This window comes from Corvus hawaiiensis, chromosome 1, assembly GCF_020740725.1.
Source record: "Corvus hawaiiensis isolate bCorHaw1 chromosome 1, bCorHaw1.pri.cur, whole genome shotgun sequence".
In the NCBI taxonomy this organism is placed as follows: domain Eukaryota; kingdom Metazoa; phylum Chordata; class Aves; order Passeriformes; family Corvidae; genus Corvus; species Corvus hawaiiensis.
In genome coordinates, this window is record NC_063213.1 from 81377169 (window position 1) to 81400185 (window position 23017).

The 23017-nt window shown below is 40.9% G+C and overlaps 1 protein-coding gene across 1 annotated transcript in view; it reads left to right on the forward strand.

Moving 5' to 3' along the window:
- Positions 1-5047: 5047 nt before the first annotated feature.
- Positions 5048-23017, forward strand: part of DNAH5 (dynein axonemal heavy chain 5) — a 132855-nt gene continuing 114885 nt past the window's right edge. The window contains exon 1 of the mRNA XM_048311758.1: positions 5048-5123. The gene's annotated coding sequence lies outside the window, so the exon portion shown is untranslated. The remainder of the gene's footprint in view (positions 5124-23017) is intronic.

Below are 23017 nucleotides of genomic sequence, written 5' to 3' on the forward strand. Positions count from 1 at the left end.
TTTGTCCCACTGTGAGCTTATACTTTTTTATTTGGTACTGCTCAAAATTTATCTTCAATGCTTTACAAAACCGTGGTAGGTGTTGTTGCAGGTTTTATCCATGCTGGGTGAACAATTATTATTGCTGGTGGTATTGCTAGGGGAAAGCTGAATGGATTTCAATACTGCCAAGTGAGGCATTATCCGTTACTGTACTTTTTGTTATCATGTCAAAAGTCTCATCTGCTGTCCAAGATCAGTTCTTAAAAACGTTTGTATCCTAAAACATTATCACTGACCCTGCAAGTATAATAATGAATTACACAAAGATATCCACTTAGTAATCAGTAGCAGTAAGCAAAACAAGACCCACTACAAATTTTCAGGAAGGAAATAGAGAGCAAAGTGGAAAATGTAATTACACCACTGTATAAATTGTTTGCCCACACCTTAAATATCCTGTGCAGTTACGGTTCTTCCATATCAAAAAAGATATGTAAGAACTAGAAAAAGGAAGAGAAGGGCAGCAGGGTGACCAAAGAAATAGAATGGCTTCCATAAGGAGAATGGTTGAGCTGGCTGGAGAAGGGGTGTTTCTGTAGGGCAAGGTACGCCAGAAGACTACAAAAATATGAGTGGCATGGAGGAAATGGATAGAGATTGAATATTCACCATGTTTTCCAAATACAAGTATGGGATGGTAGTGGGAACCAGGTTCAAAACAAATAGTTGAAAGGTATTCTTCTTGCGACAGGCAGAAAACCTGTGGATCCATTTGCTGAACAACGCTGTGGATTCAACAACTTTGCATGGGGTTAGTGGGAGGCTAGAGAAGGATCTGGAAGAACTTCCCCTGTGATTTTCTAAGGAGACAAACCTGGCCTTGGCCTATCCCTGTCCCCAGAGAGGTGCCCAATGCCAGCACTGGGGCTGCTTCAGTGCCCCTTGGCTGCCAAGCTCCTGGCTGAAGCAGCAGGATGGGGTCTGGCTGCCAGGAGCTGCTATCACCCACCCACAGGGCCTCTGGTGCCATGGCTGATGTGTCATGGTGGCACCATGACAACAGGCTCTAAAAATTGCCTAAACTAAAGACGGTCAGAGCCTGGGAAAATATTATGCAAAAATATCACCTAAGCTTGCTGTCTTTTCTCCCAAGGTGTCTTGTGGCCGCTTTTGGAACCAGAATATCAAGCTCTGGAAATATTCCCAAAAGCATTCTCCTGAATTTATTTAGACATGCAAATAAGAGCATGATATGTGAATAATCCCTTCATTCCACACTGAATTAGTCAAGCAACAGCTGGAACGTTGTTTTTGCTGTAACTTAAATTGGAAACAGAAAACATTTCTATGCTTAAACTATCATATAGCTATTACCTGTAAAAATGTAAATTAATCTTCAGTTATGGAAACTTGTATTAGTGACTATTAAAGTGAAATGGCTTTCTATTTTCAAAAGTATCAATGTTTTTTTAACAATCTGAAAATCAAAAGAAATTTTTGTAATCACTTTGGACAACAGTACTCTCATACACTTTGCCATTAGTGGAGCTGAGGAAGATGCTGGGGGCAGTATGTGACTGCCCAGCAGGTCCACCTGAAGGAGCTGACTAACTTGGGAGTTGGCAGGAGGGAAGTGGCTGACAAAAGGAGCTGAGAGGAGCTGAGGGAGTGACAGGCAGGCTTGGGTAAGGGACTGAGGTGAGTAGTGTCAAATTAGTGTCAAATAAATAACTGACACGACTGAAGTCAAAAGTGACACAAGACTTGAGGGACCAAGGTGACTGTAGTGACTCAGGAGTGATGCAGACTGAGGCTTTCTGGGATATGTTTGGACATACTCACCTGTATATCCCTCTATACACCAAATGTAAGCACTGATTGCATTGCTGAGAAAGGGTTACCTAATGGCATCATTATCAGTTCTGAAAGTCTGAAAATTTTGTTTCTTTGTCATGTTTCAGCATGGATTTAAGAAGGGGAAGTTGTGCTTAACCAGCTTGACAGGTGTGTTGGTTTAAACTTCTATGTCCGGCACAGAGCCAGTCGCTGAAGGCTCTGATGATGGGCAAGTTACTAGCCCACTAGACAAGTTGGTAATGCCTCTGTGATGACATATTTAAGAAAGAAAAACCGCGGGAAGCTCTCTTTCTTCTCCCGAGGGGTGGTGAGATGGCCTCTGGGCCCTACCCCAGCAGGGGTGCCGGGGCCCACCACGGCTGGAGCCTTCCCAGGGCCAGGACCACATGGCTGAGGCCCTCCCGAGGCTGGAGCTGCCTGTGCGGTGCCAGCGAGGACCACGTGGCCAGCAGCAGGAGACATGGCTAGCAATTCCCCGATATGGAGCCTGGACAAGATCAACCTCTCAATTGCAACTTACAGACACCGACTTTCTTCCAAAATCAGAGGAAAAGGAAAAGTGAGGATACGTGAGGAAAACCAACATGGTGGCACCAAGGTCAGTGAAAAACAGGAGACGGAGGAGGTGCTCCAAGTGCCAGAGCTGAGATTTTCCTGCAAGCTGTGGTGAGGACTACAATAAAACAAACTGTTTCCCTATGATTCAGGAGGTGCATGGGGGGGAGGGGGGAGGGGTGCAGAGATCCATGCCAGCCCGTGAAGAAGAGTACTCACGCTGGAGCATGTGGATGCTGAAAAGCTGTAATCTCGTGAGGAACTCAGAGAGAGATGACCCTTGCTTTTAGAGATCGAGGAAGAGCAAACTGGAACAGCTCATCTTTAAAAGACTAAACCCCATGAACTAAAGTGACCCACGCTGGGGAGTTGTAGGAAGACTGCTTGACCTCTGGGAGGGATTTCACATTGCAGCAGGTTCAGGTGGGACTGCTGCTTATGAAAGGTAAAAACATGCCAGAAGGGTTCACAGAGAACTATCTCCTGTTGGAAGGATCCCACGGCACAGCAGAAGAAACTCTTTTCCTCAAGCATATTGAAGAAAGACTTTTAAGAAGTGAAATACTTACCAAAACCCCATGTTTTGTTTCCTTGCGTGGTCAGTGGAAAGAGGGAGGGACTGGGAAGGAAAGGTGTTCTGAAGATTTGCTTTGGTTCTCATTACCCTTTTTCTACTTTCAATTCTGTTAATAATAAATCTTCTTTATACAGTTTAAGCTTTGAACCTGTTTTGCCTTAAAGTTTTTTTTTCAATAATCCTTATCTCAACTCATGAAAATGAAGTTTTTAATTCCCCCTCCTCTGCTCAGCTACAGCAGAGGAAAATAAATGAATAGTTTTTTGTAGGTGCCTGGTGCTTAGCCAGCATCAAACTGGGACAACAGGTTAGATACAAACTGAAACACAGGAAATTCCAGTTAAGCATAGGGAAAAAAGAATTATCTTGAGGGTGTTTAAAAAGTGGAAAAATGTTAAAATTTCAGTTCAAACCATCAGTAGAAAACTTCATTTTCTGCTCTGTGGCATCTAAGGCCACTGGAAGAGTTTTATGTCCAGTTTTGCATGACCAATTTTGATAACAGTACCAACAGACTGGACATTCATAAAGAACAGAAGCTTATTTCTAGGAGAGAAAAAATTGACCAAGAAAACATTTCCCATTGGAGAGCAGTGAGCAAGAGACTGTGTGGGCCTTATCTGTCTACCAGAGCTAATCCACAACAAACACATTAAAAACTATTATTATAAAGGTCACTTTTTGTGCCTAGTCTCTGAAGGATAGATGAGAAAAAAGTGTACTTTGAAGTAATAATTTATATTAGTAAAAAAATAATGAAATGGGCAAATCAGAACTGGACCATGCCCCTTGGGAGGTTTGTGTAGTCTTTGCCTTCCAGAGAGTTTTAAGAATAGGTGGAAAATCCTGTTAGGGGATGACTAGGAATTCTTGGGCTGAGACATGGGGTTTCTGCAGGTTTTTTGCAGCCCTGTGTACGTATGTTTCCATAAAACACTAGCAGGAGACTCCCTCATCCAGAGTTCAAATTACACCAAAAGGACCAGAAGAGAAACACATTCCAAGGTGAAATACTTACCTCAAGTCTGGGCATTGGGTTTCTTACACATTTCTGTAAAAAAATTCAAGTTTTCTGCTCCTGAATTACCTGTGTTTTACTCCTAGTATTAAGCTTTCACATTCCTGAGGATGTGTTGCCACAGACTGTGGGTGAACAAAAGCAGCTGATGCCTCAGTGTCAGGTTGTACATATTTAGTCTGTCCTTCATGTATATTTAATCTTAGATAGCTTTCAGTACTTTCCTGTATGCATTGTAACCATTGCCTATAGTGCAATTACCACCCTGACTTGTATTTTCTGTCAGAAGTTAAGGAGGAAGAGATTTTCTTGGGGACAGATTTGTTTATGAACACATTTGGAATTTGATTTATACATGAATGATCAGCATGTCTAACAGAGTGTCAGCAAGCTCTTTATTTTTACTGCTACATTCCGGGAGTGAGGAGCGCTGGAAACCTGATAACGAGGAGTTTCTCTGGTCATGTAAGAGGGCAACCCTCACCGTGTTTTCCAATTTGGAGAAAGACGTGCACCTGTAACATCCGGCTGTATTAAATTTCATTGCTCTTTTATCATGCAGTTAAAATAGCAGCGTTTGAAGCTTTTAACTCTCCTGCCTTCCCCAGTCATGCCGGGTGCGAGGGTTACATAAATGCAAGTGTTTGGGAGTTACTGAGAACGAGATGTTAAAGGTGAGACCATTTCACTTTGTCTGAGGTACTAATGCTGTACCTGATACAAGTTTTCAGCTTTTGGGGTGGTAACAAGGTGTGACACGCTTGGGCAGTCGGAGGGTGCTGTCCCCGGGGGCTCCCTGAGCCGGCCGGGGGGCGACCGCTGGAAGCGGGGAATTCAGCGTCGCTGCAGGCTTCGGCGTCGGTCTCGCTGTGCGCGGAATATCCCAGCCACCGGCAGCCCGTTTCCATGGGAAGCCGGGACTGACCTCGAGCTGGAAGGGGAAGTTCAAAAAGCGCCCACCGGACGGCGGGGGGCGGTGGCGGGAGCCCCTCGCCACGGCAACCACGCCGGGCGATGGAGGCGGCGGCGGGGCAGCCGCAGGGTCCGGCCGCCGATGCTGCCGCCCGCCCGGGGACCCGGGCACAGCCCCCCGAGCCCCCGGCCCCGCTGGAGCGCGGCGCGGACACGCTGCAGGTGCGGGCGCGGAGCGCGGCGGGGCCGCCCGGGGCTGCGGGAACAACGCGCGCGGACGGGAGCCAGCCTGCAGGGAGAGAGGGAGGCAGGGAGGGAGCGCGGCCGCCGCCGGGAGCCCCGGGCAGGCGACCCGCGGGGGCGCGGAATGTCCCGCGTTCGCAGCCTGCGTGGGAAAGGGAGCTGCGGAGCGGCTGCGCTGGTAACTTTTGTTGAGAAGGTGCCCCGCGAGGGTGCGGGCCCGCCGTGTGCGGTGGTCACCGCCTCTCCCTCTGCCCTGGGGAGAGGGGTGCGCTCGGAACTGGAGATAACCAGGGGCAGTTTGCCTCTTCGGAGAAGGATTAACACAGTTAGTAAAACTGTTTCTTGTAAACTTTTGTTTTCCCTTTGTTTTGGCGGAGTCCTTGACGTATCTAGAGAAGTTTCCAGTATGGTCTTTCACTATTAATGGCAGCTAACTCGATTGCCTTTTCCTCGAAGGGGTGTGTAGCTGATAGATCCTAGGGATGGTTGGATTCCATATAGACTCCCATAAATTTAAAGCAATATAAGTGCCCCTCATTCTAAAATTTTGCAGTAGTTAGCAGGACATGTTCCAGGCCCATTTGGAACACATTGTACAATTGCATACATAAAAAGTAGTTGTGCTTATCTCTTACAAGAGTAACTTGTTTACCAGGAGGGCTGTCCTACCAAAACTTAAAATTTTCTAGCAAAGAGAGTCAGCCTAATGCTGTGGTAATATAATCTAGAATACATTAAACTTTCATTTAAAAAATATTATTTGGTTTACAAGAGGTTAATTGAAAATGTAATTAATTAGGTATTTGGTATGTGAAGCTAAGGTTAAAAATGAAGCCACTCTCTCATATTAGCATTCATTTGAATTTTGATCATAGTATTATTCAGCTGAGAATTTGACCGCTACTTTTTCCTTTAGCTTTCATGGATATAGTATACAGGGATGAAGTATACAGAACTTTTTTTTAGAGTGTATAGTTCAATTACATTTATCTTTTTACACCTTCATGGGCTAGGAACTTTTTGTGTGCCTTGGGAATGAAATCTATATTAGCAAGCATGCGTGTCTTGTTTTTTCTCTTTTCTAGAATGGGGCTTGATGATATAACTTCTCAATGACCAAAAATGTCCAAATGTCCTCCTACATTTTAGCAGTCTGTTTCACAGGGAATGGAGTGGAGGAAGATAGAGATGAAAGAGAATTTGTTCCACATTTGAGCAATTCACAGTTTAACCCCTAAGGACAAGAAAGTAGCTGTGTTACTCTTGTGCAGTGCAACTTGCCTTAATAGGAGTTTTTAATAAACAGACCAACATAATTGTTAACCTTTTAACTTCTACCTTAAATCTTGGGATGTTCAGATGCAGTAGCCCATGTGGGAGGAAAGATTCCCTTTCCACTGCCTCCCCAGTGGATATATAGTGGATTTGTAAAATAATAATGGGAAATACATAACAAACATTTCTCAGGTATTGGCAGTTTCCCAGGAAACAAAATTAGAACGCTAATAATTGCTCAATACCAGAAGTGCAAACAGGGAAAAATATTTGATGTGTCACTGAAAATAAGTGAAAATGCTTAAGATTGTGATGCTGTTTGGCAACAACTTTATTGAAAGAAATAAAATATTTTCCTTGCCAATAAAAGATAAAATTTCAGCCTTATTTTTTATGCCATGATTTTGGTATTGTCCTGATAGAAAACAATTCTTCCATTTTATTAGTGTTTCTTTTCTGAAACAGTATACAGAAGAGGCCATGGGTTCAGCTTCTGCCAAAGGCAGGGTGTTAGAAGTTGCTGAATTCCTGTACACACACTGCAGCAGTTATAACCGGGCAAGTCATTGCTAAGAAAAATCCTGCACTCAGCAACATACATCAAAATGAACAGGGGCAGACGGCTAAGTGATGTGTATTTTTGTGAGGATGCAAAGTTGCAAGGAGAGATGGTTAAGGTGTGGGAACTGGAAAGAAAAAGTGGATGAAAAGATAGAACTGCTTCTTCAATGTCCAAGGAAGAGACAAATTTTTTGACTTTTGGGCCTGTAATTTTTTTAAAGCAATGATTGGCGCTCTTTAATGAGATTTAAAAGTAGTCGCTTGCTTAGTGGCAGACAAACCACTGAAAACTTATACTGAGTATCACAGAGTGCAGTAAATTGCATGAAACAGGCTGTTGCTTGTAGTGTAAGGTGGCTGAAGTAATCTTGGCAAAGGCTGATGTCTAACCTGCTGGAAGACAGGAAAAGCTGCCTTTTGTTTTCATCACCAGTTGGATTCTACCAGAAATTAAAGAATATGCAGCAATGGAGAGAGGAATTGATGCAGTAGCATGAGAACTATGTGTAGATTTAATGAATTTTCTAGCAGGGCCTTTTAATCAAAAGAAAACAGAAGGCCAGTGGTGCTGTATTGTTTGGAATACAGGGACAAATGAGCAATAAATCAGCATGTATTCCATTTGCCATATGTATATATATGGACAAACATGAAGCTTTAGATGGGAAAGAAGGATTTTTCTTAGGCACAATCAGGCTGTGACTGGTTAAAAGAATGTCTTGGGTCCTTACTGGTTTCAGTTTTCAGTAGCCAAATAATATTTGAAACTGCTTAATAGACACAAGGAACATTTCCAAGGAACTGTGACTGGTAATGAAGGAGTATTTTATCATTACAATTAATACTCAGAAGATTTACAGATAAGGAAGACCTCTGTCACTTAACCTAGATCAGACAATGTGTCGTACTCCAAACACATCAAGAATGGTAACACTTCATGATAAGTAACAATCATGTGCCACAGAAGCAGAAAGAGGTTTAATAGCCAGCAGCTACAGGGCATCATGTCCAACCCCCTCCACTCTGAATGTGCAGGGAGAGATGGTAAGCTGGGGACACAGCAATAGCACAGCTCTGGTTGCTCAGCAACAATTCCAGCTTTCTACTGTGAGTGTGTGTTAAGCAGGCAGTAGCAGTCCTGCTTTTTCCAGAAATGTCAGATTTAGCACTAAGGAGCAAATTCCTCTCTGACACAGCTGGGAGACGTGGGCTACCCATGTATAGCCCAGAAAGCCCAGGATAACCATATAACTTTGCATTATTGCCACTTTTGTGGAATTGAAGAGTTTTGGCATTTGTTTATGTAATATTGAAATTTGCAACCTATGCTTCCTCTGTTGCTAAACTTATATAAAGGGAAGTGCTTGGTTATTGGCAAATAACTGGTTTTGCTTGTAGGTTTCTGAGTAGATATTTAAAATGCCTGAAGGAGGTGTTGGGGTGAGGACGTGGGGTTGAACCACAGGGTAGGAGATAACACTGAACACCTTCTGCCTCTGTGGAGTGGAACTGGTAATGATGAAAGGCTGCAGCTGGTCCAGTTTAACTGCACAACAGAAATGGACATAACACCAATAGTTCTGGGAAAAAACAACATGCCTCATGTGCTGCTGTGTTCCTGGCACACTCCGTGGATTGTAGGGTGTTGTGGTTTAATGCAGATGGCAAATAAGCCCCATGCAGCAGTTCACCTACTCCTCTGCCTGCACTGGGGAGGGGGAGAGAATTAGAGTAAAGGTGAAGAAATTTGTGAGTTGATATCAAAACAGTTTAATAAGGAAAATTAAAGTCCTGCATGAAAGCAAAGCAGGCTAAGGAATGCATTCACCACTTCCTATAGGATCCATCACATATAATGTGTCTCTGGAAGGCAAAAACTATTTCTCTGAACGTCCCCCCTTCCTCCTTCTCCCCTTGCTTTATATACTTTATATACATGAGGATGATGCCATAAGGTCTGGAATAATCCATGGTGCTGGGTAAGCCCTGCTCAGCAGTGACTGAAACATCCCTGAATTATCAACACTGTTTCCTGCACAAATCCAAAACTTGGCCCCATACCAGTTACTAGGGAGAAATTTACCTCAGCCAAACCCAGCACATAGGGTATTAGGGGGACCAGATTAAAAGTGAACAAAAAGGCTGAATGCATAGTGGCACTTGGCATTCCTTACATTTTCTAAGATTAAGGAATGGCAAGCTGAGTTACAGAAGACTTCTTGGAGGCTCTTGTAGGACAAAAAACCTCCACCCTCTTCACTTAATACTTTGAGTACAGATTTGCCTTCAAGTATCTATTCTATTTGTACTCAAATCAGCTGTGTTTCCTGCTTGGCTGAGGAAACAGAAAGAAGGTGCCCTATGTGAGGATGCTGGAAGCATTCAGGACTCCTAGAAAAGCTGAAGACACTGCTAAAGTACCATGACAAAAAAAATTTAGTATGTTGTATGAAGAATATTAGAAACTTCAGGTTCTTGGAGCAATAAATCTTTTGTGATACTGAATTTGGAGTTGTCTTCTAATCTGTGTACCAAAACAGATTTTCCTTTCCCTTTTGTGATTCCCATATTGTCGTGACTTGCATCCATGAACATAATTTTTGTTACAGCAGGTTGAGACACGGTCTAAATTGCAAATTTTAGGGTAACTTAAATGGCTTCACTTCAATTATCATAATGCAGAAGAAGCTGGTATTTTTTGACTGAAATATGTGATTCAAGCCTTTGTATTTTATATAACAGTTTACAGAAGAAAATATACCAGGTTTTTCCATAGCACACATGTACACTGCAAATTTAAAGAACAATCAGATTTTCACTATGGAAGTGTTTTATTTAGCAGATAATAGAGGGTGGAGTATCCAAGCTCCACCTGCTAAGGGATTATGAGATCATAACTTGGATGTGTGATCAGGTGCCAGAAGTTCGAGGCAGTAGTTTCTCTTTCTCCACCATTTTATTGCTTAAAATCTATGCACCAAAAACATTTTAAATGTCTCGCATGGAGAAAATAACATGCATTCTACCTCTCATGAAGTTCATTTGGCATGTTTTAAGATGTGAAAAGGTAAAACTTGAAAACTGGGATTTGTCATTCATATGTATTTCTAATGATCTTTAGTTTAATGAAGAAATAAAATTGCCTTCTTCCTGCTCTGAATTATTTTTTCTTTTCAAAGTTTTTGACCTCTTCAAGAAGAATGCTTGTGTGGTGAATTATTAATATAAATTAGGTCAAGAGACACAAAACTCCTTTTTATGAAATAATTTCTTTAATCTTAATTTTGTATGAAATCTTGAGTGTGTACAAAGGATATATAAGAAGTTCTTTCTGCTAGGATTTATTAGTAGGATTTGTAGCTGATGGCATTCATAGACTGTAAAGATGGAAGTTTTATTTTTCTGAGGGAAAAGTAAAAATCACCAGAAGGGTGGGGGAAGAGAGTGAGGCTGCTTTCCCCCAAGTAGCCAGGTGATGTGTCCCTGCTGAGCACCCTCTTAGACTGGTCTGTCTATGCCTCCAGTGCAGCATGCGGCAGCGATAAGGATGAGGAATGATACTCTGCCATGTCTTTTCCTTGGGACTTGTCCAAACTCCCTATTATTACTGCTTATTGGAGGATGCCAATCAAATGTAAATGTTGCTTACCGGTTTTTAAATCTCTGTCCTGGGTTGCAGTGTATTCTATCACCATCCTCATGAGTTGTTGAAACCAGGTGGGGCAGTGTTTCCTTGCCTCCTCCCCCCAGACTATCTTTCTGTTAATTGCCCATCATTGTCCTGCCGCCTGACTCAGAGATAACTCCCTCCGGACTATCTTCTGTTAATGAGCCTAATCAACACTTGGCCTCATGACTCATTATCCCACTGTGAGATGCTCCACCCAGAGGGAGGAACCAAGCATCCCATTGTGGATATAATCTGGGACTCTGAACACCAGAGACAATCCTTTCCACTGGATTTCCAGAGGACAGGAGCTACACAGCCACCACTGGACTTTCTGAGGAAGAGCAGACTCTTTTACTACAGGATCACTGCTTCAGGAGGACTGCAGCCACCATTCTATCAGACTGCTACCACCACCCTGATTAACAGGGTGTCTGGTTGTATCCTGACTGTCAGTTTAACCCAGTGTTTTCTGCCTTTATTTTTGGGGTTTTTTTCCCTTATTTTATTTCCCTATTAAATTGTTATTCTGACTTGGTGTCTCCCACTAGTTTGTTTTCAAACTAGTACAATCTCTTTGCACATATGTTATCTAGTAATAGTTATTGGGCAGCTCTACAACTATTTTCTGCTTTGTTATTCATTATGTTTGATTTTCTCTAATGTAAACTAAAATCTTCAAAGACAAAAACCAAAGAAAGGATGAAGTGAGGAAGAGTGATCCTTTTGCCAGAGGGAATGGCCTCCTATAAGCAGGGCAACAGCACTCGAGGGGTTTGCAGGTGCAGGCCACAGGGAATAATGGCACAGGAGTATCACCACCAGAACAGCAAAGGGAAAAAAACCTGTCCACAGAGGCTCTGAAAAGAGTTTGGCTACAAGACTACAGAACTGCAAGCCTTTAGCATTATTCAGGTGACAGCACCTGAAAGTACCATGCCATAAAATGTTTTCAGATTTGTTGGTATTTAAAAGCTAAAGTTCAAATCTACTGAAATACATCAAGGGACTGTAACAGTCTCAACAAAAAGATAAGCTTAATCTTCACCTGTGCTGAGGTTATTTTATATCCCTCCCAGATGACATGAACAGGCCTCTGGACAATTATTTAACTGTGGTGAAGAGGGAATTCCTGCTAGAAGCAGAGTTTTCAACAGTGTTGGTTTAGCCACATGCAGACAATGCAGTAACGTCAGGGAAAAGCTTTTGGAATCTTACTTTGTTTTCTCAGGAGCAGTGTTACAATGGTGTTCAATTAAGAAATATGTGAATTAAGGGCTTTGAATATTAACTTCCCCTGCCCAGGCTTGCTATGTTGTAGTCATAGGGTTATGGTTGGGGAAAAAGGCACTGGCAGTACTAAGTGAAAGAGAAGTCTATAGTGGTTTGTTAGGGGAGAGACTCCAGAGGTTCAGTAAAAGTAGTAATCTAAATCTTAGGTTAATCAATAAATAAAAAAGTGACTTGTTAGAGGATGACTGGTTTCAGAAAGAATGAAAGACTAAAATTTTATTAAGAAGAGAGGAGAAAATTAACTACAGTGCAGAAAAGAAACACAAATCTATGGCCTATGATTATTACCTTTTTATTTCTCCAGAGAAAAAGAACAGGTGTGAAAGCTAACAGTGCTACATTGGCTGGTTGGAAAGCACTATGTTTTTCATGCCATAGCTGCTACTACTAAAAATTGCCAAGTGGGTGTTTTTTGTTATTAGTCAAATAATTGGGTGGCTTGGATTAAATATACTTAATTGTTGCAGCTCTGTTTAATTAAATTTTTAACAAACTTAAATTGTAAGGAAATGAGTAGGTAAAAGTTGCATTAAATGGAATTTTGTTTGGTGGTAAATAATTCCAATAGATTGAAAAATGAGTAAGGCATTCTTAAAGACTACTTGGTATGGGAAATTATAAGAGAGAATTGGGTTGTAAGCTGTAAAACCTGCCTGCAGAGGCACATGGCAGCACACAGAGGCTTGTCTCCCCCGGACCCTGGGGGAGGAGGTGTCACACAGCAGACCCCTACGAAGTGTGTTGGTGATGTGGCAACACAGGATAGGTCACGCCATGTAAGGAAATACTGTGCCTTGGAAAAGTGTATAAAACCAACTCACTCCTTGGAATAAATGATTCAGATTCCCTGCCGGTCTGGGTCTGTCATTCAATTGCTGACAACTTGGAAGTAAATATTAATTTAAAATGTCATAACCTCATAAAATAAAAACACATCCCCCATCACTTTCTAAACTTGGAAGATTGTGTTGAAGGGTTTAATTTCCTATAATTGTGTGAGTATTAGTAAATTAGAGGAGGGAGAGAAAACGAGAAAGGCATTTTACTTTCAATGGTTTCAAACTGCAGACTTCTTGTACGAGCTAGTAACACAGCTGAACAAATAGCTCTTTCTGAGTTACTGTGGAAGAAGTGCCACACAACTTCTATTTTTAGCTAATGCATCTAGCTCTTTTCAAAGATGGCTTGGTAGGCACACCTTAAACTAAGATTGATAGGAATGGTCCAAAGGGCTGCTGTAGGTTTAAATAATTTCTAAGTGACTGGAAAGAAACCAACCATCTCAGCATAGCTACTGAATTGTTTTAATGAATATGTTGTGCCTAACAGAGTGATAGAGTGGCAAAGATATGTTGTGCACAAGCCATGTATATCCTGTTTGCTATATGGTCAAACTTCTAAGATTTATGGTTGGACTCGATCATAAAGTTTTTCCACCCTAAGTGATTCTTTACCTTACCCAGTATGAGTAAATCATGTTTCAGGTGCGGAGCTGGCTTCTGTCTGTGGAGCATAAGAAGTGCTTTTCTCATGACCTTTAAGTCAGAGGAGTTACTCCTGTGAGCTCAGTGCACCTGTGAGTAGAGATTTAAAATGTTTTAGAGCAGTTCAGCTGTGTTTGAACAACCCTAATAAATCTAGATTGCAGTATAAAAGGACTGCTAAACAAGTGTGGTGAAAAAGCATGAATTCAGCACAGCAATCAAAGCCCCCAAAATATTAATATTAATTACTAAAAGGGAAACAAAGATTCCATATCTGTTTAGCTGCTTCTGTGTAGATCCAGGTATGCTTTTGGTTCTGGAAACTCAGCTTAAGATAGTTTTGGGACATGGAGCTACTTGCAGGGCCTGAATCAAATGGCCTTGTCTGATGACATTGATAGCCAGACAAAAATGTGAGCTTTTAACTGACAAATGTTTTTGTTGGCTATTCCCTGGAAAACAAATTATCCAAAAGGACATTTTGTTAGTAGTGCTAAGCTACCCGGAAACATCCCAGTTTAATGCAATCAAGCTTTTAGTTATTGATTTACTTATGTGGTTTGCATATCAGAAAAAAATTAGACACAAGTCTTTAAGGCTTGTGCTGCTGAATCCCCTTCCAGCTAAAGTAAATAAAGGACAGCAGAACAGAAAATACAAACCACTGCATCACTGCCTTCACTTAAAAGGATAAGAAAATAGCTCGTAGAAAGTAGTTAATATCTGTAAAAGTATTTACTACCTTCAAAAGTGATAAATGACATAAATAATAAGTTTCCCCACTTTCCCATGCTGATCTAGAAAAAGTATAAATAAATTCTTTGACCTTTATAGTGATAACTTCAAAGAAGTTGCATTTTTCACAAATTTCTATTTCATCATCTAATATGCCTGAAATGGAAAAGTTGTTAGAAACTTGTCTTCCAGTAATCTTTTACATTTTTTAAACTGTACATTTGTCTTACACTTAATGAAAGAAGGAAATTTTAACTAGTAATGATCATGACCCCTTAACCAGGAAGATTACTAATTTCTATATGCTAGCCAGTTGCTCACAAAGGTAGAAATAGGCTTCATGGTAGTAATGATCAGTTCAGATAATTTGGTGTGAATTTAGGTTTAGGTTTGTTCTTTTCCCGTTTGCTTACACAGAATTTTCATTTGCCATTCTAACACATCACAGTTGCCCAGTCTTGGAAGTTTCTGTAATTCTTTGTGCTCATCCTTATTACCTTGAATAACATAGTTTTGTCTGCAGATGTCCCTCTTGTAGCTTCTCCATTTTTACCTGACTGTGCAGGTGCTCCACTTATACCTTACAACTGTTGTTGTAAGATCTAACTATTAATTTTATTCATGTTCTCTCCATTCCAACACTTAATCAAGTGTCTCTCTTTGAAGGTCATTTCTCTTATGCTTTTCCTAAAAGCACTTGACAATTGATCTTTTTGAAAGCTTTATTTGCAAATCCATATAATGTAGATCAATCTTCTTTACACTAATGCTTATTAACCCCTTTAGTGAACCTCAGCAGTTCATGATGAGTGTTTCTCCCTTTTACAAAAGTCCTTTTGAGCTTTCCTTTGGAAATCAAACAATTTGAGCTGCCTCTTAATTATATCCCTTAATATAATGCCTGTTATATTACTTACCAAGGCTTCCTCATCAGATGTTTCTCATTCAACTAGCCCTGAAAGTGTGCATTTATTTTATTAGCCAGTGCCCAGTCCTCTGATACTGATGCACAGTACATGTCACATTAAGAAGTTTTACTCTTTTGTCTTTGAGTTCCTTTGCAATTTTTGGGTGTCTAGGCATCTGATGCATTACTTTCCATTCATTAAAAAAAACACCAAACCAAGTTTTTTCTCTTTTTCAGCTTATAAACTCATCATCTGGCCCTGATATGTTGCCTCCTTAATGTGAGGTTTCTGTGAAGAAAGTATTGAATTATACAGCAAAAATACATACAAATTTAGTACTCTTCTATTGCTTTTATAGAATAATAGAATGGTTAGATTGGAAGGGATCTTAAAGGATATCTAGTTCCAACCCCCCTGCCATGGGCAAGGACACCTTCCACTAGACCAGGTTACTCAAAACCTCATCCAGCCTGGCCTTGAACACCTCCAGGGATGGGATATCCACAGCTCCTCTGGGCAACCTGTTCTGCTGTATCACCATCCTCACAATAAAGAATTTCTTCCTAATATCTAATCTAAACCTGCCCTCTCTGTTTGACTCTACTTCCCCTTGTCCTGTCACTACGTGCTCTTATAAAAAGTCCCTCTTTGTTTTTCTTGTGGACTCCCTTCAGGTACCAGAAGGCCACAATTAGGTCACCCCAAATAATTTTCTTTTCTGGGCTGAAAAACCCAATTTTCTCAGCCTTTCCCCACAGGACAGGTGCTCCATCCCTCTAATCACCTTGTTGGTCCTCCTCTGGACTCACTCCAAGAGATCTATGTCTTTATTGTGCTGGCTGCAGCACTGCAGGTGGGGTCTCACCAGAGCAGAGGGGCAGAATCCCCTCCCTCACCCTGCTGCCCACCCTGCTTTGGATGCAGCCCAGGACACGTTTGGCTTTCTGGGCTGTGAGTGCACAGTGCTGGGTCATGTCCAGCCTCTCATCCACCAGCACCCCTAAATCTTGTAACACCATGGTTTTTTTGAAGACATTGTTGGAAGTTTCCTATTGCTGTGTTGCGCCATGGAAGTGATCTCATTTTCAGCACTTTGTATTTCTTATTACCTATTATTCAGTCTGCTCACCTTGCCTTATTGCATCTATGTCTAAGCTGTCAGGTTTTAATTCATCTGGATTTTTTCCATGTCAGTGCTCTTCCAGCTTTTTGGCAGATGCCTGCTAGCTTTTGCTCCACTTTAACTGTGCTGACTGGCTTACGCTTTTTCTCAAGTTTTTCATGGTAGAAGCTGTGCAATTGCTCTGTGTTTTCAGCATGGGGTTCTTAAATAGTTTGCATGTTGTCTGCAAGGGTTCAATTCATTTTCCTGGTTATTTCTATCTTCTTACTTGTAGTGGTTCCTCAGTTTGAAGGAACAATGGGTTTCTAAAACTTTTGTTAGTGTGGTTGTGATGACCCACCCTTAAGGGGCAGGAGGCACCTAAGATTTGTAAATGCTCTTTGGTCAACAGGAACAGAAAAAGTAAGAGGGTCTGCAAACAATTAGAAATTTTTATTAGTAAATTACACACTTGGCATGGAAATCAGTGTGTTAGTTCCTGACCTACTATATAAACACCCGACAGTGGAGTTTGGATAAAAGGGTGGGGTGGAAAGGAAGGAAGAATTTAAAGAGGGAGAGATTAATTAAAGAAAGAAAGAGAGAAAGTAAGGGAGCAGAAAGAGGAAAAGCAGGAGAAATTAAAGAGGGAGAGACGAATTAAAGAAAGAAAGGAACAGGGAGAAAGAGAGAAAATGATCATCACTTCTGGTTCCAGCGTTGATCCAGCTGATAAGCATTGATCTGGCTGTGTCAATCCAGCCGGTGAGACATCCAGGGTCCTGGGGAGCACTGCCCAGGCTTGGGAAGGTACCTTTTTTATGGACAGGTTTCTTGCTTTCTATGTAAATTAATTATCGTGTGCAGGGTGTTCTGGAAAGAGTTTGGAGGGTTTCGTGAGTCATTGGTTGACTCAATCCCACGTTATAGTTCACGACTGCTTCCTGCCACTCATTCCTGCACTTGTGCTGTACTGTGTTGCAGTTCTTTCTCTTGGAAAAGTGCTGCTCTGTCTCCACCTGGCCTCCCTTCTCCAGCAAAGTCTTGTTCTTTCTCATGACATCTTAATACTACGAATGAGCACTTCTCAGGTCGTTGTGTGGCCTGGGTGGAGTCTGGGGATGCACCACCAGAATCTCTCCCATGACCAGTCAGCTTCTCTGGGCCTCTACAGCTGTGAGGTTGTTAAATTTTGTATTTTATTTGAACACTAATATTTTGAATCTGATATTGTTCCTTTTTAGGGACTGAGGTAGAAACTACTTGGCCTCATGTATTTTTGAATTATGAACTTTCTATTATTGATGTAAAAAAAAATTAGTATCAGCATCATGATCTGAAATGGTATTTCCCAGTGTATATGAAGACAGCTGAAGCTACTTGCTAATTCTATTCCCTGCTATGGGGGGGACTGTCAGCATGTCACAGTCAATACTTCCAGGCTAATTAGACAGACAGTGATATCGTATGCTGTGTCTATCTTGTTTGTGACTGAAACCTTAAGCTGTTGGGCTCTGGTTGGCTCGCTAACTTGTTTGAACACTGAACTCTTTTAAACCAGTGTGCACTTTCCCCCCTATGTTTCCTATGTAGCAAATACCTTGATCTATGGCACCAGGTAGCAATGGATACCTTCCTTATGCTATTCTGGTAGTTTCTAGTGCTACTGTTACAGCCATTTCTTAGTTTGAAGATAGCATCCCAGTTCCCCCAACTTTGTTCCTGTGGATACAAAAATGCTGCTAGCAAGGATTTTCTTGCTATTTTCTAAGCCCGTGAGAGGCTTTTTCTCTCTCACAGAGATAGTAGCAGAGTTATGTAAACAACCAAACACCTGCAGTCTTGAAAAGTCTTGTTTATGGTACAGTAGAAAAATATTTTGACAATGGATGTTTTAGGATTTTAGCCAATCACCCCCAAGGGGTGGCTGATCTTTGTCCAATTAGACTATGAAGAAAAAAGTATGTAAAAGAGTTTGTAAAATAATTAAATAAATCAATCTTGCTGCACAATTCCTGCCTGCTGGATCTTCTCTCCTCCTCCCTATGCTGCGGGACACGGTGATATACTGTAGGGCATTTTAAAAAATATGTTCCTAGGACTTTTCCTGCTTAGGTAAAAGCAGTTATGTGCTTGTTTTATTTTTCTGTTTTCTTCCACCTTGTTCAAAGGGACAGTCTTTTACTGTCCAGCCTTTTGCTATGGCTTGCAGTGTGACATGTGGAACCCTCTGCTTTATCATGTCTTTAGCTCCCTGTACTTCACACAAGTGGATATGTCTTTTGAGAACAAATGATCTTTAGGGCCTGATAATATTTCCTCAGGCTAGGTTTAAAACCTCCTCTCTAGTATTTAAGAGTAAAAGCCACAAAGTTTACCTAAATTGTTTCTTCCAAAACCATTCCTTTGATTTCAGGATTGTTCTCATCCTCCAGTGAATATGGACCTCGTTTCTCTCCTGGTCTTCGGTTGCATGCTGAGAATTTATCATTCTCTTTAGTCTGCATTTCTAGGGATATTGGAATGTTTGAGTGGTGAGTGATGCTTGAAGATCCTGAGGTAAGGTATTTTTGCCTTTGATCCTTACTCCAGCTAAGCTGCTGGGCACAATGTCCACATAATTTGAAATACTAAAGGGCAGAGAAGGTGTGAGATTTGGTAGTTCCTTAAAACGGAAGATGTATTACTTTCATGGTTACTTGAACTGCAATTTTCTGTCCTCACAATAATGTTTCTTCATTTGGTAAGACCCACCCACTCTGTTTGTCCTGGTAAACAGAAGGCTAATTGTGTATCTGTCAACTATACAATTAAGTGTTTTACCTTTAAATTTTATTTACTAAGCAGTGGATCAAATAGGCAAGCACAGCCTGGACAACAAATGTTTTGCCTAAAGCAGAACAGGGAATTACACTAGGGCTTCCTACATGGTAGGTTACCGCTTTAAGCAGTACTATCTTTCACATAAAATTCTTGTTGAATAGCAACATAACATTATTAAAGGTTAAAATTCTAGTTGTATCTGTTACCTCATCAAACAAGTAAGAAGTGTAATTTTCAGCTAGGATAGCTTTTCTTTCTTTTGTTGTTGTTGTTGTTGTTGTTATCTTTGAGCTGAAGACATTAGGTAGCTGACAAATCGTCCACTTGTTAGATGTTTTAAGACAAAAACCATTTTTTGGAATGACAAGCGATCCACGTGCCTATTAGTGCAGAAAATCACAAAATATGTTGAAGTTTTAATTTTTCGCAGCAAAGCAGTTAAATATCCTTGCTTTCAAGGTATTAAAGCCTCGGTGTTATTTGACTTTGAAAGCAGTTCAAGGCAATGTTTACCTTTAGCTCTGGTTATTTGCATTGTAGTTGTATCAAGAGAATGCAGTAGAGCAGAATATCCATTTCCTTAAGTTCCTTCACTTATATTCAGTGTAGATTTTCATCTGTGATTTGTAAGTGATCATCTCTGTAAAGAATAATTTCAACTGCCAAATTTTGCATCGACTATTTTGTGGTCTTGTGAAAAAACATGAAAGTCATGTACACTTTCAGCTTTTAACCACTAGATGGTAGCTAACCACTACCTACTACTCCTAATTGCCCATAGTGAAAGAACCCTCGTTGCCAAAGCTGTGCAATGTGCAACTAACAAAAAAAAATCAGAATCTTAGAGTATACTGAATTGGAAAGGACCCATCAGGATCATCGAGTCCAACTCCCGGCCCTGCACAGGACACCCCAAGAGTCACACCATGTGCCTGAGAGCATTGTCCAAATGCTTCTTGAACTCTGTCAGGCTTGGTACTGTGACCACTGCCCTGGGGAGCCTGTTCCAGTGTTCAGCCACCCTCTGGTGACAAGCCTTTTCCTGATATCCAAACTAGTCTTTCTCTTACTCAGCTTCAGGCCATTCCCTTGGGTCCTGTACCTGGTCACCACAGAGAAGAGATCAGTGCCTGCCCCTCCTCTTCCCATCGCGCTGAAGTTCTAGACTGCAGTGGGGATAGTGACTGGTCTCCAGCCTGATGTTACCCCATTAACTACTTCTGGTATTATGAAATGAAAAAAGTCTTTTGAAATTGTGAAATGAACTTTCATAATTCCTAAAATATATGACAACTCAATATTTTAGTTTAAAAAGTGTTTCTCTGACACAGTTGATTATGTGCTGCATAGTTTTACTGATCTGCACAGTGGTAACTTACCCCAAATCTGACTTAAGGCTTTGCTGGGTGCTGAGCAGAAACAAGGCTAGCCAGGGACATATGACAGACTAAAATTATTCTTAGAATTCTGAGTTATAATACAAGATTACATATCCTCATTAATGCATAAATTAAATTCTTAAAAATAATCTGACTTCACCATGAATCTTGCACTCCTGAAGCATCTGGGGAAGAAATTTATTCCTCAAATCACGGATTGGAATCAATTTGATCAATTGATCCCAATAAAATAAAGGATAAAAGAGCACGGTTTTTATTTAAGTTGGTTAAAATCTGCAAGAAAGATTTTTTTCTTTTTCCAAATTATAAAATGTTTATGTAAGTCAAATCTGGTATTGGGATAGAACAAGGAGTCCTTGTTAAGCTCTGCCTCAGTATGAACTGTTCTGGTTAAAAATCTGTAAAAAATCAACCTGGATTATTTGATCCATTTATGTAGCCATTATACACTATTCAATCTAATGCTCTTGTGGATGTAAAGCAAACTCTTAAAGCAGTATTTTTATAGCAGTTTAAGACAAAATCAGCTATAACTTCTAATGCTGAGCATTATTTGTTTTTGTGGCTTATAAGGCAAAGGAGAGATACAGGTTATAAGAGTCTGGCATGTAGTTGTTGACCAAGAGTTTGATTCTAAGCCTTCTGGGTTGGTTGCATTAATGTTGTGCTAAACTGGCTCTGCTGGAAGTCTGACTTTTGACCCGAGGATAGCAATGACCTGATGATGGAAGTTAAGCACTGTCTCAACCACTTCATTTTCCATTTTCCTTTTTGTAACTTAATGAGATGGAAGATCACAGAAGTTGAATTCCTTAAATAGCAACAATCTTTGAATGACTCTAACCAATATCAGTGTATTATCTAGTATGGTAAATGCAGTCTGCCTAAAAGGTTCTGAGGATATATTACAGCTGCAAGGAGAGTTCCTGTGTAAGGTGTGATTTGTGATTTGTGATTTGATATTACCACATATGTGGATTCCCTCCATGGATTAGATTATTCCTTGTCATGATTGACAGTCATTTTAATTTTGCCAGTCTCTAATTAGTCTAAAAATGTCACATTCCAAGTTACTTAAATGACTGAGGTTTCTGGAGTTTGAGGACTGTTTCTTTTTGCAAATGATAAATGAGATGACAGAGATGCTCTGCTAGGCTTGCCATTTACAAACCAGAAAACTAGTTGAAGGTGGGGAAGTTGAGAGCAGATTTAACTGCAGGGATCATGAGATAGTGGAGCTTAAAACCCTGAAAGAACCTTAGATTTTAGAAGATCAGATTTTTGACTTCTTCAGGGAATCATCTTTGTGGTAACCCATGAAGGACTTCCGTAGTGGGAAACAAGACTGAAGAAAACTGCTTGACCTACAAGTGTAGCAACATTGGAACACAGGCTGGGGAGTCTTCATCCTTAGCGATACTCAAACTGCAAACATCTCGGAGCAACCCACTCTAATTGGACCTGACCTGAGCAAAAGACTGGTCTAGATGATTTCTGGAGATTTCTTTCAATTCTCATAATTTTGTGATTCTGTAAGTTATTTGCTATGACTTTATAGCCTTTTAGGAAAAATATCCATGATTTTTAGGTGGTTTTTCAAGAGATTTAAATAAGGGGTTTTTTCCCCTTATTTTTTTAAAAAAAGAACTTTTATTACTGCATGGCAAAGTTAAGCATGCTGGGCTGAGTTTTTACTTTAGAAATCACATACATCATGCAAAGAAGTACAGAATCATAGAATGGTTTTGGTTGGAAGGAACCTTAAAGATCAGCTGGTTCCAACCCCCCTGCCATGGGCAGGGACACCTTCCACTAGACCAGATTGTTCACAGCCCCATCCAGCTGGCCTTGAACACCTCCAGGGTTAGGGCATCCATAGCTTTCCTGGGCAACTGTTCCAGTGCCTCACCAACCTCCCAGTGAAGAGCCTGCCCTCCTGCTGCAGAAGGCCATTCCCCCTTGCCCTATCACTACATGCCCTTGGGAAAAGTCCCTCCAGCCTTCTTTCAGGCCCCCTTTAGGCACTGAAAGGTGCTGGAAGGTCTCCCCTGCACCTGCTCTTGTCCAGGCAGAACAGCTCCAACCCTCTCAGCCCATCTTCACAAGAGAGCTGCTCCAGCCCTGTGATCAACTTAGTGGCTCTCCTCTGGACTCCTTCCAACAGAATGTAAATAATTAATTCTTCAGTGGTTTGAATATATTCATAGGAATTAACTCGATATGTGATAATTAATAACATGTTCAATTTTAAACGATAACTCTGTAAAAGGTTCAGAGAAATCTGTGGATGTTTGCTTTTACCCTAAATGCAATTTTTCAGTCTTCCTCTTTCAAATATGTATGCACAACTGGATTTGACTATAGTAGGTGGGGAAAATGCAGATAATGGAGGGAAAATGGTTTTTACTCGTGATTTTTATCAATGCTAAGTTTCTTAAGTGCTTTTAGACATTATTCACATTGATATGAGCAGAAGCAGAAATATTTAGGGATATTTTCAGCCAGAAATAGCTGTAAAAATGTCTGTTTTCTTGTTCCAAATACTGGATAATTAGATTGTTTTTCTTGGCATTTTCAAGAGGACATTGGATTATATTCAGTCACTGAAGTGGAAAAAATTAAGGC